This window comes from Schistocerca americana, chromosome 5 (genome assembly GCF_021461395.2).
Source record: "Schistocerca americana isolate TAMUIC-IGC-003095 chromosome 5, iqSchAmer2.1, whole genome shotgun sequence".
NCBI classification, from domain to species: domain Eukaryota; kingdom Metazoa; phylum Arthropoda; class Insecta; order Orthoptera; family Acrididae; genus Schistocerca; species Schistocerca americana.
Window position 1 is genome coordinate 573556725 of NC_060123.1, and position 13167 is coordinate 573569891.

At 42.2% G+C, this 13167-nt stretch overlaps 1 long non-coding RNA gene across 2 annotated transcripts in view; it reads left to right on the forward strand.

Annotated features, from left to right (window-relative positions):
• LOC124615716 overlaps positions 1-13167 on the forward strand; it is a 477536-nt gene that overhangs the window by 50713 nt on the left and 413656 nt on the right. The window lies entirely within an intron of this gene.

Genomic DNA, 13167 nt, shown 5'->3' on the forward strand with positions numbered 1-13167 from the left:
CTGCCAGTGAGATGAAGGTCTTGTAATCTGCGTTGAGTAGGTTGAGTGGACGATAGTCTGTGATCGTCGAAGTGCGGAATGGTTTGTGGACCGGAATGATTATGGAGGACTGCTTGGTCAGATCATCAGTTCTTGGAACATGTCGACCGCTACGATGCCAAGAGCCCCCGGAAGGCTCGGTAAAACTCAATCGGTAAGCCGTCGATGTCTGCGCCCTTATGGATTACATCGTCGACTTCGTCTCTAGCACTGTTAACGAATTCGCCTCCGTGTGAGTGAGGTCACGAGACATGTTGTAAGACAGTCGTCCGGACTGGCGTCAACATCCTCTTCCCTATACGTATGCCAGTAGTGTTCGACGAACACGTTTACGATGTCATTCTGATTCGTCATTGGCGAATCATGTGGAGAGACCAGAGTGTCGATGGCTGTGGCCATCATTAGTAACATCCAGCGTCAGTATCTACCCATATGGTTAAAAGTAACATATATAATTAGTGGTCCATAAGTTCAAATGGTTCAGAGTGCTATGTGACTTAGCATCTGAGGTCATCAGTCCCCTAGAACTTAGAACTACTTAAACTTAACTAACCTGAGGACATCACACACATGCCAGCCCGAGGCAGGATTCGAACCTGCGACCGTAGCAATCTCGCAGTTCCAGACTGAAGCACCTAGAACCGCTCGACCACTAAGGCCGTCGGTCCATAAGTAATGATCACGTAGAATCCTTTGCTGTATTAACCTATAACAGTTTAACTTATATGACAGTGTTTGTTATTCGACAATATGGTCCGGAGAGTGGTTCATTGTACTACTTAGCCTTACGTCTATGGTTCTCAGATCTACTGTCTTTTATATTTGTCCCAACAGCGTGATTACTACGTTTTTGTTTGTGGCATCTGGGTGTTTCCCGAGTCGTAGGTATTGTGTATGGCACACATGACCTCCTGGATTTTTGCGCTGGACTAAGTCATGGCCCACGGTGCAGGCCTATTATTTTCTGATCTTTCTGAGTTGGTGATGTCCTGTTTGTCTGTCACTAAGTATCGCGTAGTAGATAGTTTCTTGCACCCGGAGGTGTCATTTTACCTTTGAGATGTACTTTCGTGTTATTGCTTCAGTTGATTATGTGTAGGCCACTAGTTGCTCTGCAGATGTTCAATAGTTTTGTTGTCCTGTGTTTTTAAGTAAGTACATATGATGCCTATGACCTTGCCGTCCACGGTGTGTATATGTATTTAGTTTTTAGTTTTCTTAAGTTTTTATGCTTTCAGGTTTTTCTAGGATGCTTGTCCAAAAATGTTTATTGTGGTGGTTAACACATGTAAAGTGGTTCTGGTTATTTGCAAGTGGCTATTGAGGTCATTTGTAGATTAAGGTTAGTGGGTGTGTTATGTACAAGTTTCCCAGTATGTGGCGTTGGAATGATTGTTTGGATCATTTAGTCTGGACGTTTAACGACCACTTCCTGTATTTAAGGTGTGTGAGTATATCGTTTGTTTCGCAAATTAGTTCGCCCTCTTACTAATTTGTGTGTACTTATGCAGCGTTCGGTTATCACTTCGTTGCGGTGGATGACTTCAACTGTCACTTGTAGTTTTTTTTTTTTTTTTAATGTCTGGTTGAGTTTGATTCATTAGCAACTGAGAGTGGGTTCTCACACAGTGTAGTTTAGGTGTGCGGAACTTCAACATATGAATGACGCTCTTCGGCTAACATAACTTCACGCAGATCGCGACTAGATATGACGAATGGCACCACATTTTTCTACGTCAGCGAGGACATGAAAGGATGTGCTCGGCGGTTGTCACGTTTGTGTAAGTTATTGTCTGAGGTTGCCTTCTTAGGGCCCTTCGGAGATCATTGTCGTGCTCTTGTACGTTAATACACATGTGCGTCTTGGTTTTATTCCATTGGAATTCCATATGGACGTTTCTAAGTTCAAGGTCCTGTATGTGTATGTTATACATGCTACGGGGCCGCGCGGGGTAGCCGCGCAATCACGGGCCCCTTGCCACGGTTCGAGCGGCTCCCACCGTCGGAGGTCCGAGTCCTCCCTCGGGCATGGGTGTGTGTAGTGTCCTTAGCATAAGTTAGTTCAAGTTAAATTAAGTAGTGTGTAAGCCTAGGGACCGATGACCTCAGCAGTTTGGTTCCACAGAAACTTACCACAAATTTTCATGCAATGGGTTTTAGTGATTAAATTCTACTAGGTTACTGTAGAGGTTATAATTACATAAAAATAGATGATCAGCCACAAAAGATGTTCTTCGGCAACTGTTCGTGTATATGTATCATGCTGAATTTAGTTTTGTATGACTAACGATAGTATATTTTTATTATGTGATTTATCACTGTTTTAGTAACAGATTATGACTTCTGTTGTCAGTATTCTCATACTTACTATCATGCTACGCATGTTTCGTATGCAGAGGCCTGAAGATGAAGCTTTTCGGCGTCAAAACTGGTAGCATGTTTTGAATGAACGACGTTGGATTACAACACAGCTGCTCGTTTTAACTATCATTATTCAAGTTCTTCATGTACGGCTGCTAACCCAGTGTCCTCGATGGATTTACCAGAGAGTTTGTAACCTCTGGCAGGGTTCGTTCTCTCTGACAGTTTTAAAGAGTACTATGGCGAAAATAATAAAGATGTTAATTTATTCAAATCTTCCTGACTTCTTGCGCGTGTGAAGCGACTGCTAAGTGTCACTTGTTGCAGAGAAGTGTGCAACAAACAATGTGAAAAGTGTGCTGGCAAAACGTCACCAGCACTTTGGAACCTTGAGAGACAAAAACAGGAACGATAAAAATGCAGTGTATGACAAGATAAAAAAATAGTCCCTAGACGCTGCTGTCCGGCACAGATTCTCGGCATTCAACGCCGGAGAAGCGACAAGCGGCCATTCCAGTCGGGATCTGCTTATTCGCTCATTCCAGCGTATAGGAGAGTCGTTGCCAGTGCCACTCTTTATGAGCGCGCGTAATGAGGGCTTAAGCCATGTCACGGCCGCTGACTTTATCCGCTGGCCACTCTCCAGAGACTGTCCGGGCAGCCGTGGGCTCATAAACATCTTTTTATGCAGACGGTTCAGAGAGGTCGCGCGAATATCCATTAAAGATGTCACACGCGTCACCATTAGCTCCTTGTGATCCGCGAAAACCGTCTGGCTCCTTTACTTCTTTTTCGCATTTAGCCGTTTTCCCTTCCCTTTTTGGTTATATAGAGAAATATCTTGTAGCATTGAGGTTGAGTAGGCAAGGGTCAGACTACTCGAATGAGGATTCGGAGCTCTTTCTGACCGTACACATCCGCTATTTTCAACTTAGGGCAAATCTTGTGTGTGTGTGTGTGTGTGTGTGTGTGTGTGTGTGTGCATCAGTGCCCACTACCAATAAAACTACCGCTAGAAAATGATTTGGTGTTGTTCAAATCGATTCCCAGCTTGCAAAACGTATCTTATTTTGCGTTAGTGAGCACTGGTAATCTTTAGCGAAAATGTTATCGACTGCAAGATTTACATGACCTATTGACAGACGAGCTGAGGCACTGGTGAAGGCAACCTCGGGCTTACGGTCGGCTGGGGATACAGGTGATAAAGGTCGTGAGTTTTCTACATTACATCAAGCGAATATTCTCCCAGCAAGGGCAGTGATCGTGTGACCCAATGACTACCGTGTATACCCGACACTAAAAAATCCATTTCTTCTTCATCTTTCGATTTTGGATGCGACGAAACGGAGGAAGACCACTAATTTCCATCTTTTTTCCACTTCCTCTCTCAGTTGCGAATTTCTCTTTATCCTTCCACTTCATTTTTCTTCCCTTCATTCAACCAGAATCGTTTTTTCATTCTCCTCTTTTCCTCAAACACCACTAAATTTTGTATGAAGTGCCTAAATATAGTTTTGGGTTTGCGTCATATCTTCTGTTAAATGCGTTCCTCTCGTATCTTTCGTTATTCCTTGAATCGACGAGTTTCCGTTTTCCAGTTCTTAACCCCAGAACACGGAAGGGGCGAAATGTTACATCGTTACTAAACCAATGTAAATTTTACGACTCCGCACTTTATTCAAAGGAAGTCATAATTTATAGTTTGCGCACCAATTAATTACAAGTTCTCCAATCATACGTCACATTCAAAATAAGTACAAAATGTCCTGTTTTACACCCTGTCCTGATAATACCAGATCGGCGAGAACCGCGATTTGGTACCAACTGCAGCCTTAAATTTTACGACGGTTTCGTTATCTAGGGTTGAAAACACAATTTAAAATTCATTTTTTTAAGTTTACTACTGTCTGGGCTGACCACACGGCAAACAAAATAGCTCGCCTTATCCTCATAGTACCGGTCCAATCGGCCGCTTGTACAGCTCTTCTTCTGTGTATTAATTCACTCATCTCTCTTCTCATTACACCAGGAGGTTTATTCATAGGAATGAGTCTTATTTTGACAATGGTCAAGTGAGGAATCGCAGTGCTTAAGACAGTGGACTAACTAACATGTGGTACAAGTTCAAATTTCCGACAGCCATCCACACTTAAGAACTCCATTCTTAGACCATACGTCTGTAGGGTTCCTTGGAAAAGAACACGGTCGATTTCCTTTTCCATTCTTGTCCAGTCCTGTTTCTTCACCCAGCATTATGCTTGAAACAGCTATGTAACTTCCTGCACACCATCTGAAGACGAGCCTGAAAAGGTTCGAAAACCGGTTCATGGAATGAATAAGTAACTATTTCAAAAAAAGTGACTGGTTGCTCTTTTATGTAGTTACATGCAATCATAACAATTTGCATTATTAACAAAAATAATAACTGGAAATAATAATAATAATAATAATAATAAAATAGTGGATGATATTGTTGAGTTATACACAACAAATTCAATAATAATAATTTGCATTATTAATAAAAAGTAATAATTTGCAAATAATAGGAACAGTAACACTAATAATCACAGTAAAAAATGGTGGCATTAAGTATGATATTGATTAGTTTGGCACTTTTGAAGTGTTGTTTGGTATTAGAAGAAGTGGAAGAAATAATGAAAGAGAAGAGGATTGAGATGATAGTGACAACGGCTGCTAGGAAAGAACCGAATTTCTGTAGAGAACTCTGTACCTAAGAGGAGGGAAAAGTGGTGAGGAGGGAAGGTTGACGACATTGAGCTCCGGAAGAAACAGTTATTGTGATAGAAGGTGGGCCATTAGCTGTCTCTTGAAGTTTGAAATTATTTAAATTCCTCTAATCTTTCGAGGAAGATTGTACCAAAGTTGGGATCCTTGTATAGACAATGAACTAGAGAACATGGAAAATTCGTGTACTGGTATGGAAAGGATTTTACTTTGTTGAGACATTTGTTTTAGGAACTTGAGTTATATTACAACATTGTTCCTGGACATTTTATTGTCTGATTCTTTTAGGCAATATGAAATGTTATTGGAGAGTGGCATTAATTGATGTAGAAACTCATGTTTTAGGCTGAAATATCGACACTGTTGCTGCAGCGAGAATGGATCGCACATTAAATGAAATGCGACAGACAAATGATAGAAATGAAGTTTCGGATCTTGGTTTTCTAATTTGTAGGATGTGCTATTGGAGCTGGTACTTCATGTGTAGTTTGACAATCGCCGATGGGACGTTAAATTATTATTTTTTTTAAGGAATGACGAGAAAAGGGTACATAATTGTCGATAAAACCTGGAAGTTATATTTCTGACGAGTAGGAAAGATCTTTGCTCTTTATAAAGAAAAACTGTACATTCCGGCCGAAGCAATCGAGAAATTTAATAACGTTTGCTAATTTATCGGAAGAAAGATATAAAGAAAAACCTTTGCACTAAAATTTGACAAGCGGATTCGTCCGATGTCTTTTGCGATGTGTGTGGGTGTTATCTCAAAGCTGAAGAAACCGAAATGAAATCTTCTACTGGGCAGTTGTTTGTAGATCTAACAAATATTTGTGAAGTATAGCGTTCAATTTGTGTTTATGTGCATGAAAGATGACATGAAACAATCGGAAAATATGAAGCGGGGTGTGAGCCCATAGCTCAATTATTTCGAAGTTTATCGAAATGGCCCCTGAGTTTGTACCAGTGCCTGGTAAAGTAATTCAAGCAGCGTTCTATTACTCATCCGGGTAATACTGTCGAAATATGTGAATATTTCCCAATGCATTGCTCCTCCGTCATGTGGCCCACAAATGCACACGACCAACCTATCTCCTTACCAGAAAATGAACGTGAGACAGACTTGACGTATGTTAACAATCTCTGCTGCTGAGACGATTATGTGGAACTATATAATGGTGAATATGGCAGGTAAAATATGGATCTATAGCTAACAGCATAAATTTAGAGGAGAAATAAGCATATGTAAAAACTTAATCATCTGAAGGGGGAAGGTACTGATAAATGTTCTACGCCAGCAAATGTGATAATGGGAGGAACCAAGAAAGTTTCAATATGCCATAGAACGACGTGATTTGGGAATAAAAAGCAGATGATGGCTGTAGAAACCACTCAGAACTCGGGTATCTATTTATGAACAGGAAGACACAAAAGAAAACATCAAAGTAATCCGAAGGTTAGTGGCACAGTGAGGAAAACGGATAGAAGGAAAAGGGTTTTCGGCTACACGTCTACGACGTGATCATTGACGATGGGAGAATTGGTACAGGAAGAAGATCAGTGATGTGCTTCTAAAGAAAATCTTCCAAGCATTTAGTTTAAATGATTTAGGCTCAAATGGTTGTGAGCACTATGGGACTTAACGTCTGAGGTATGGGTTCCCCAGAACTTAGAATTACTTAAACCGACCTAACCTAAGGACATCACACACATCCATGCCCGAGGCAGGATTCGAACCTGCGACCGTAGCACTCACGCGGTTCCGGACCGAAGCGCCTAAGCCACTCCGGGCGGCAAATTATTTTGGAAAACAACGGAATAAGTAAATCTGGATGATGGTACGGGGACTGGAAATCCCCTCCTACTGAATGGAAGAAGGAAGAAAGAAAGGAAGATTAAAATACGAGACGGAGCACGGATGACGTGGGAGACAAAAGAAGCTACTGGTTCTGAATGACTCACCGTTGAATACGTCCAGCCAAGGGCGAGGCGGGAGGAATTCGACATCTTTTTTATGCTGCGCGGGCGGTTTTTAATTGGAGGAACTGGTCTGACTTGCTCTGCCCATTATCTGAGCACCTAGTAATTGGTGGGTCCCAAGATGAGGCGAGAGGGAGATAGTGATAATTAACTAGGAATACAGAAAGGGATAGAGAGAATGAGCGAGGTAGGAGGATAACGTCCTAAAAAGGGGCATAAAGTCCCCTCGTTAAGCCAGAGATATTATTTAGATTCAGTGTATCTGTGGGAGGGACCAGGCATGGCCCGGAGCGGTATCGGCAGCCATCCCGAAAGCAATAACTACTGTCTCGTCAACTACCGCCGCCACTACCGGAAAATCCGGAATCGTGATAAATAAAAGTGGAGACTGGTTAAGTTATTTCCTGGCGTAGCGAGTCGGTCCCGTCTCGTCTCGGGCGGACGTCGCCGCAGCAGCAGCAGCAGCAGAGAGGAGCCGGACCCGAAAACCTGTTGGTCTCGCTAGGCGCTATTTGGAACGAGTCCGGCGAAGAATGCAGCAGCATCGGCGCTAGCTGCAGGATCACCCTCGTCTGGACCGCAGCGCGGCTCAGCACCTCGCAGTGCCTACCCGAGCCGCTCGCCGACGCTACCGACGCCGACTACCACGCAGATGGTGATGCTGACGCTAGAGGGCGACGCGCCTTCTCCGCGCCTGAGCTCTTCGCAAAGAGGGGGCCGGCTCGTTTCACCTGTTGCTGCTTCCGCCGCCGCCGCCGCCGCCGCCGCCGCCTGCCCTGCTGGTGGTGGTCGTGACGTCACACGGCGCGCACGCCACCTGCGCCTACAGCCACCGCGAAAGCCCCGGTCTGCTACCAGCGCCACTTTGCTTCTTTTTTTTTTACTTCTGTTAGTAATTGTCCAATTGTTATTTTTTATTTATTTATTTTCATACCACAGTGAGTGCGTTCTAAATCGAACCGCGTGATGCACCGTTCGTGATGTGTGTGACCTCTGGATGTGTTTCCGTGTGAGTGAATCTAATTTCGTTGCCTTACGACAAATGGCGTACCTGTCGTTAGCGCTAGGAGCAGGGATCCTGAACAGTTGACACACTGTCTTGTAGCTTATCGATGATCGTGTGTAAGTCCGCGGCTCGTGGTCTTGCGGTAGCGTTCTCGCTTCCCGCGCACTGGGTCCCGGGTTCGATTCCCGGCGGGGTCTGCCTCGAGATGACTGGATGTTGTGTGTCTTTCATCATCATTTCATCTTCATTCACTCGCAAGTCGCCGTAGTGGCGTTAAAGAACTTGTGGAGCGGCGGCCGAACCGCCCCGCGACAGGTCTCCCGGCCGCCAATGCCATACGCTCATTATTATCGTGTTTAAAATCTTTAATGTCAGAGCAAACTCCTTTTGCGCCTACAAATACCTCACAGCCCGTAAATCTAAGTTAAGGGGGGTAGGACGTCAAACGGGCCTACTTGGAACAGGAGAGGCACCACAGAACATTTTAATTTTCACTGTCTATATTTTTACAAATAAATTCATAAAACTTTGTCAACATGACCAGGAAGGATTCAGAATTCACACTCATAGCAGTGGAAGTTCGAAAACATAACGAAGTAATTTTTTTTTACATGTGAAATTTCATCATTTTTTTTCACTTACTGATGGCAGCATTTGTTGCTATCGGTACACCGTTCTTCATAAGTAAGAGACATGGTTCGATGAACTCTGCACAGCATACAAACCATACTTGAAGGTGTATGAAAGTCTAGAATTTTCCAAATCTATTAAAAACTGTGGTAAAAATTGAGGGAATTAACTACAAAATTTGTGTTTTTTCTAAACATGAAGTTTAAAATACAACAGATCATTCGTTTTTTCATAAATTAAATAAATTCTAGAGTTTCATACACCTGTAAGTATGGTATGTATGCTGTGCAAAATTCATGGAAGAATCTCTCTAACTTATGAAGAAAAGTGTACCTATAGCAACAAATGCCGCCATTAGTAAGTGAGAAAATGATGAAATTTCACACGTAAAAAAATTATTTTGTTATGCTTTCGAACTTCCACTGCAATCAGTGTGAATCGTGAATCCTTCCTGGTGATGCCTTTCCTGCTCCAAGTCGGCCCGTTTGACGTCCTACCCTTCTTAAGTATGTAAGTAGCAGACGGAATTTCTTATTGTACCACATTAGTCTAAATCTTTAATACGTAAGCCATCGTACGATATGGATATCCAATGTCCTCCCCTTTCCCCCCACCTGTTTTTTTGTTCATTTCGTGGATGGTAAACAGAATGGAAGGTCTCCAGTGGTCTGTGTGCCAGTTTGAACATCAATAACTTCAGCATTATTAGATTATGCGACAAACATAGGGCAAGAAGTGTGATCTTTCACTACTACTCGAACGTCAGATGGCATTTTCTGAATAATTCTCCCGCTATGCAGAACGTATTTGTTGTCTTCCTTGTGTTTCGGTCTCTCTTTCCGCAGTTGCAAATATACAAGTTGTGTAGCTAAATTTTCATCTTTCTCAACTGTAGTGAAGGTCTCACTAAGACCAGACATGTTGCGCTTTCTTCTAAAGCACCTCAGCGGACAGGTTTTTTGTTGGTCGCTTCATCCTTCTTCATTAGATGTATTCGCAATTGCGAATAAGGACAACCATCAGCAGTTGAATGGAACGACAGTGAAAATTTTGCCCAGACTCGGGTTTCCCGCTTCGACTCAGCATTTGGCTACCCGTGCACGACTCACGGCCACATACAAACTTCCATATGCCTATGACCTGTACTCGTACATCCACTATGTATATCCCCGTGCAGGTCAGACGTTATATTCGAGAGTCGCTTGCCCGATATCGGCAGATAAATACGATATTGCAGTGCCTGTTTTATTCTGATTACGACGCAAGGTTTCTTTCAACAGGCATTCAAAGAAGAATCAAGTAAACAACAAAATACCTGACCACTGAAGATACTTCAGAATAAAACAAAAAGCATCTGGTCTTAATAAGACTTTCATTAGAGTTGCAAAAGACGGAGATTAACCTACACAACAACGTATTTCTTGTAGCATTTCTGTGTTCTTTCTGCATAGCTTTTTCACATTTTAACAAATTCACTGTCTCCAAACAGGTAGTCAGACACTTTTGTGAAGTCACACTTTGAGGGCCTCCAGTGTTAATCGAACAGGTGTGTAGTTCCTGTGAACAGGAATACAAAAAATATATTCCTTTCTTCTGAGTCGGTTAACTGAGAACTGACGGTAAACCAACGTGACTCTGTTACTAGATTTCTACCTCTTGTATGGTCCAACATGGTCTACACAGACCATTTGCAGCTGTTGTTATCAACTTCATAAAATAGCAGCTCCCGTCGTTCAAATTTGTATTTCTTTCCGCGACCAGTTTCGGCTCCTGGGCTATTATCAAGTGGTAATAAACAATTTCATAAATTTGCATTTGTTTAAAGAGCTGCATATTCACTATGACATTTGCTATCAGTTTGCTCCTTTGATGATCATTAGGTGTCATAAAGTATCATGTTGTCATGTCTAACGAAGACTCCGAGGACACATGATACTATGCCGCCAATTATACATTACTATTTATGGGGTTCTGATAGTATCGAAGCCAATAGAAGATCGTACAACATCAAAACTATGGTAGTCATAAGGCATCCGTCAGTAATGGTGGACAGAGTATTTCATTAAAAGCGATTTCTGTTACGCGTCAAAAATCAAAAACGTACAGGCGTAACAGATACCGGCATTTCTTGAAGATGGCATAGTCTGCATACTGACAAAATGAACAATTGATTTCTGTTTATTCCATCAGTAAGAAGATATACCCTTTAATCGAATAACTTGGTATCAGTGTCTGATTTTAAACACTTTTTTAGCTTTTAAGAGTATCAGTTGACAAAGCTTACCAAGTTTCCGTTGTGTGGAGGTGGTAAGCTTCCGGAAACTGGTTCCTTTCCAAATCGATACCTCCTTCCATGTAACTAGAAGCCCTCAAAGCGAGATGAATAAGCTTATCTTCATCTGAGTGCGCTGAAATACATTTTTTTGAGAAGGATGATGAAATAACGTGGACAATCCTGAAGAGAAAAGTCATGTAAATGTATTCCACATTCCAGCTGTTCCGAGATAAAGCAATTTGAACTTCACGATATTAGTCGTGTTGGTCGCTTAAACGAGAACATGTTCAGCCATCCTTCACGGAGTTGCTGTTTATGGACGCGGTTTCAGACTATAGTCCAGATTTGAAATGTACAACCGGTTGCGGGATTGATTTCCATCTTTTAAACACTTGCTCTGGCGCTACAGAAAAATATAAGTAGCGATACTCTTAGCAATACAGCTGTGTTTAGATGAAGTCAAATTTACAGCTGCATTTTTGTTGAACTGTCAGATCAGCCTGGCAACGGACACATCAAACAACGATTTGTTAAATTATCTCCACCAACGCCGTTAGCATTCTTGACATAGTCAGTAGATCTGTACTTCGTACATCATTGAGAATAGAGTATATGGTTACGTGATGTTTTCACTTAAGAATATTAACGGCCTTTAGCACATGGTGATTCCTCCTGTGACATCCTGTTGGAGTAATCTTATAATCCACCTATGGTTTCTGAAATTTCGCAAGGAAGTATTAATTAGACAGTCGGATTTTTTTTTAAATGGCTCTTAGCACTATGCGACTTAACTTCAGAGGTCATCAGTCACCTAGAACTTAGAACTAATTCAATCTAACTAACCTAAGGGCATCACACACATCCATACCCGAGGCAGGATTCGAACCTGCGACCGGAGCGGTCTCTCAGCTCCAGACTGTAGCGCCTAGAACCGCACGGCCACTCCGGCCGGCTAGTCGGATCTTTTCTTGAGCTGGTTTACATATGTATTTGTTCTCGAATACTTCACATTAAACCTAAAAATTATATACCTATCAACACATCCTTGTTTGCACACATACAATTTCTTTGCGTGTCGTAGGTGGTTTCGGATCAGCATATTATATCAATATTGTGTGACGAGTTGTACAAGCGTTTTGTTAGTCCTCTCTCTCGTAAATGACAAATGGTTTTACTCTGTTGCCGGTATAAATAGGAGACTGTAAGTGAATTTAGATACGATTTACTCAAACCGTAACGCCGTTACGACGAAGTCTTGGAAACTGCATCTAGCCTACGCGACATACTACTCATAAAACTATTGTACGATTTACACAACAACATGGAGGGTACCTCCTATCAACATTATTTTCTTTCCTACTCCATTCGAACACTGAGCAAGGGGGAAGTAACTGTCCATAAGCGCCGTATGAACTGCAATGTCTCTTACCTTACACTCGTGCTCCCTAAACGTAATTTATGATCGTGGCTGCAGAAGTGTCGCACAGTGTTCACCGAATACAGGCTCTCCAAATTCGCCAACAGGATTTCGTGAGAGCTACGCCTTACTTCTTGCACTAACATTCCCCGAGTATTACACTACCGTGTGTGCTGTGTCGACTCTTTACTATCGTAACATCGCTTCTCTGAATTAGTTCGGTATCTTTTGCCGATGTCTACTTGGTAACAAAATAAGCAGCCATTCTCCTACCATTCTGCTAGCACAAAAAGTATTATGTTACGTGTATTTGGCAGTGTTTTGCAGAGCTCAACCTTCGATGCAGGCGAAGGTTGTTGTACCTAAAGGTGAGTCGGAGGGTACAACTTTTAAGCCAATCGCCGTACCAGTGAAGAAGCGGAATGGCTACTCATTCCTTCGGTTGCATTCCATCGTGGATAAATACATCCTACTTCCATCATTTTAGTTCAGGTGCGCTATAGTATTTTAATATTAAGCACTTACCGTTGTATTTCGAGTCCGGTGCTATTTCTGCCAGTTTGAATTATTACATTCGCATTTATGGCGTCCAGATCGCCAAAAGTTATTTCGTGCAGTGTCACTTCCTCTCTCTCCTTCCACGTCCACTGTGTCATCAAATGCGTGATGAATGTTGGATGAGAAAAGTATTTTATCCGTTAAGACACTTTTGATGTT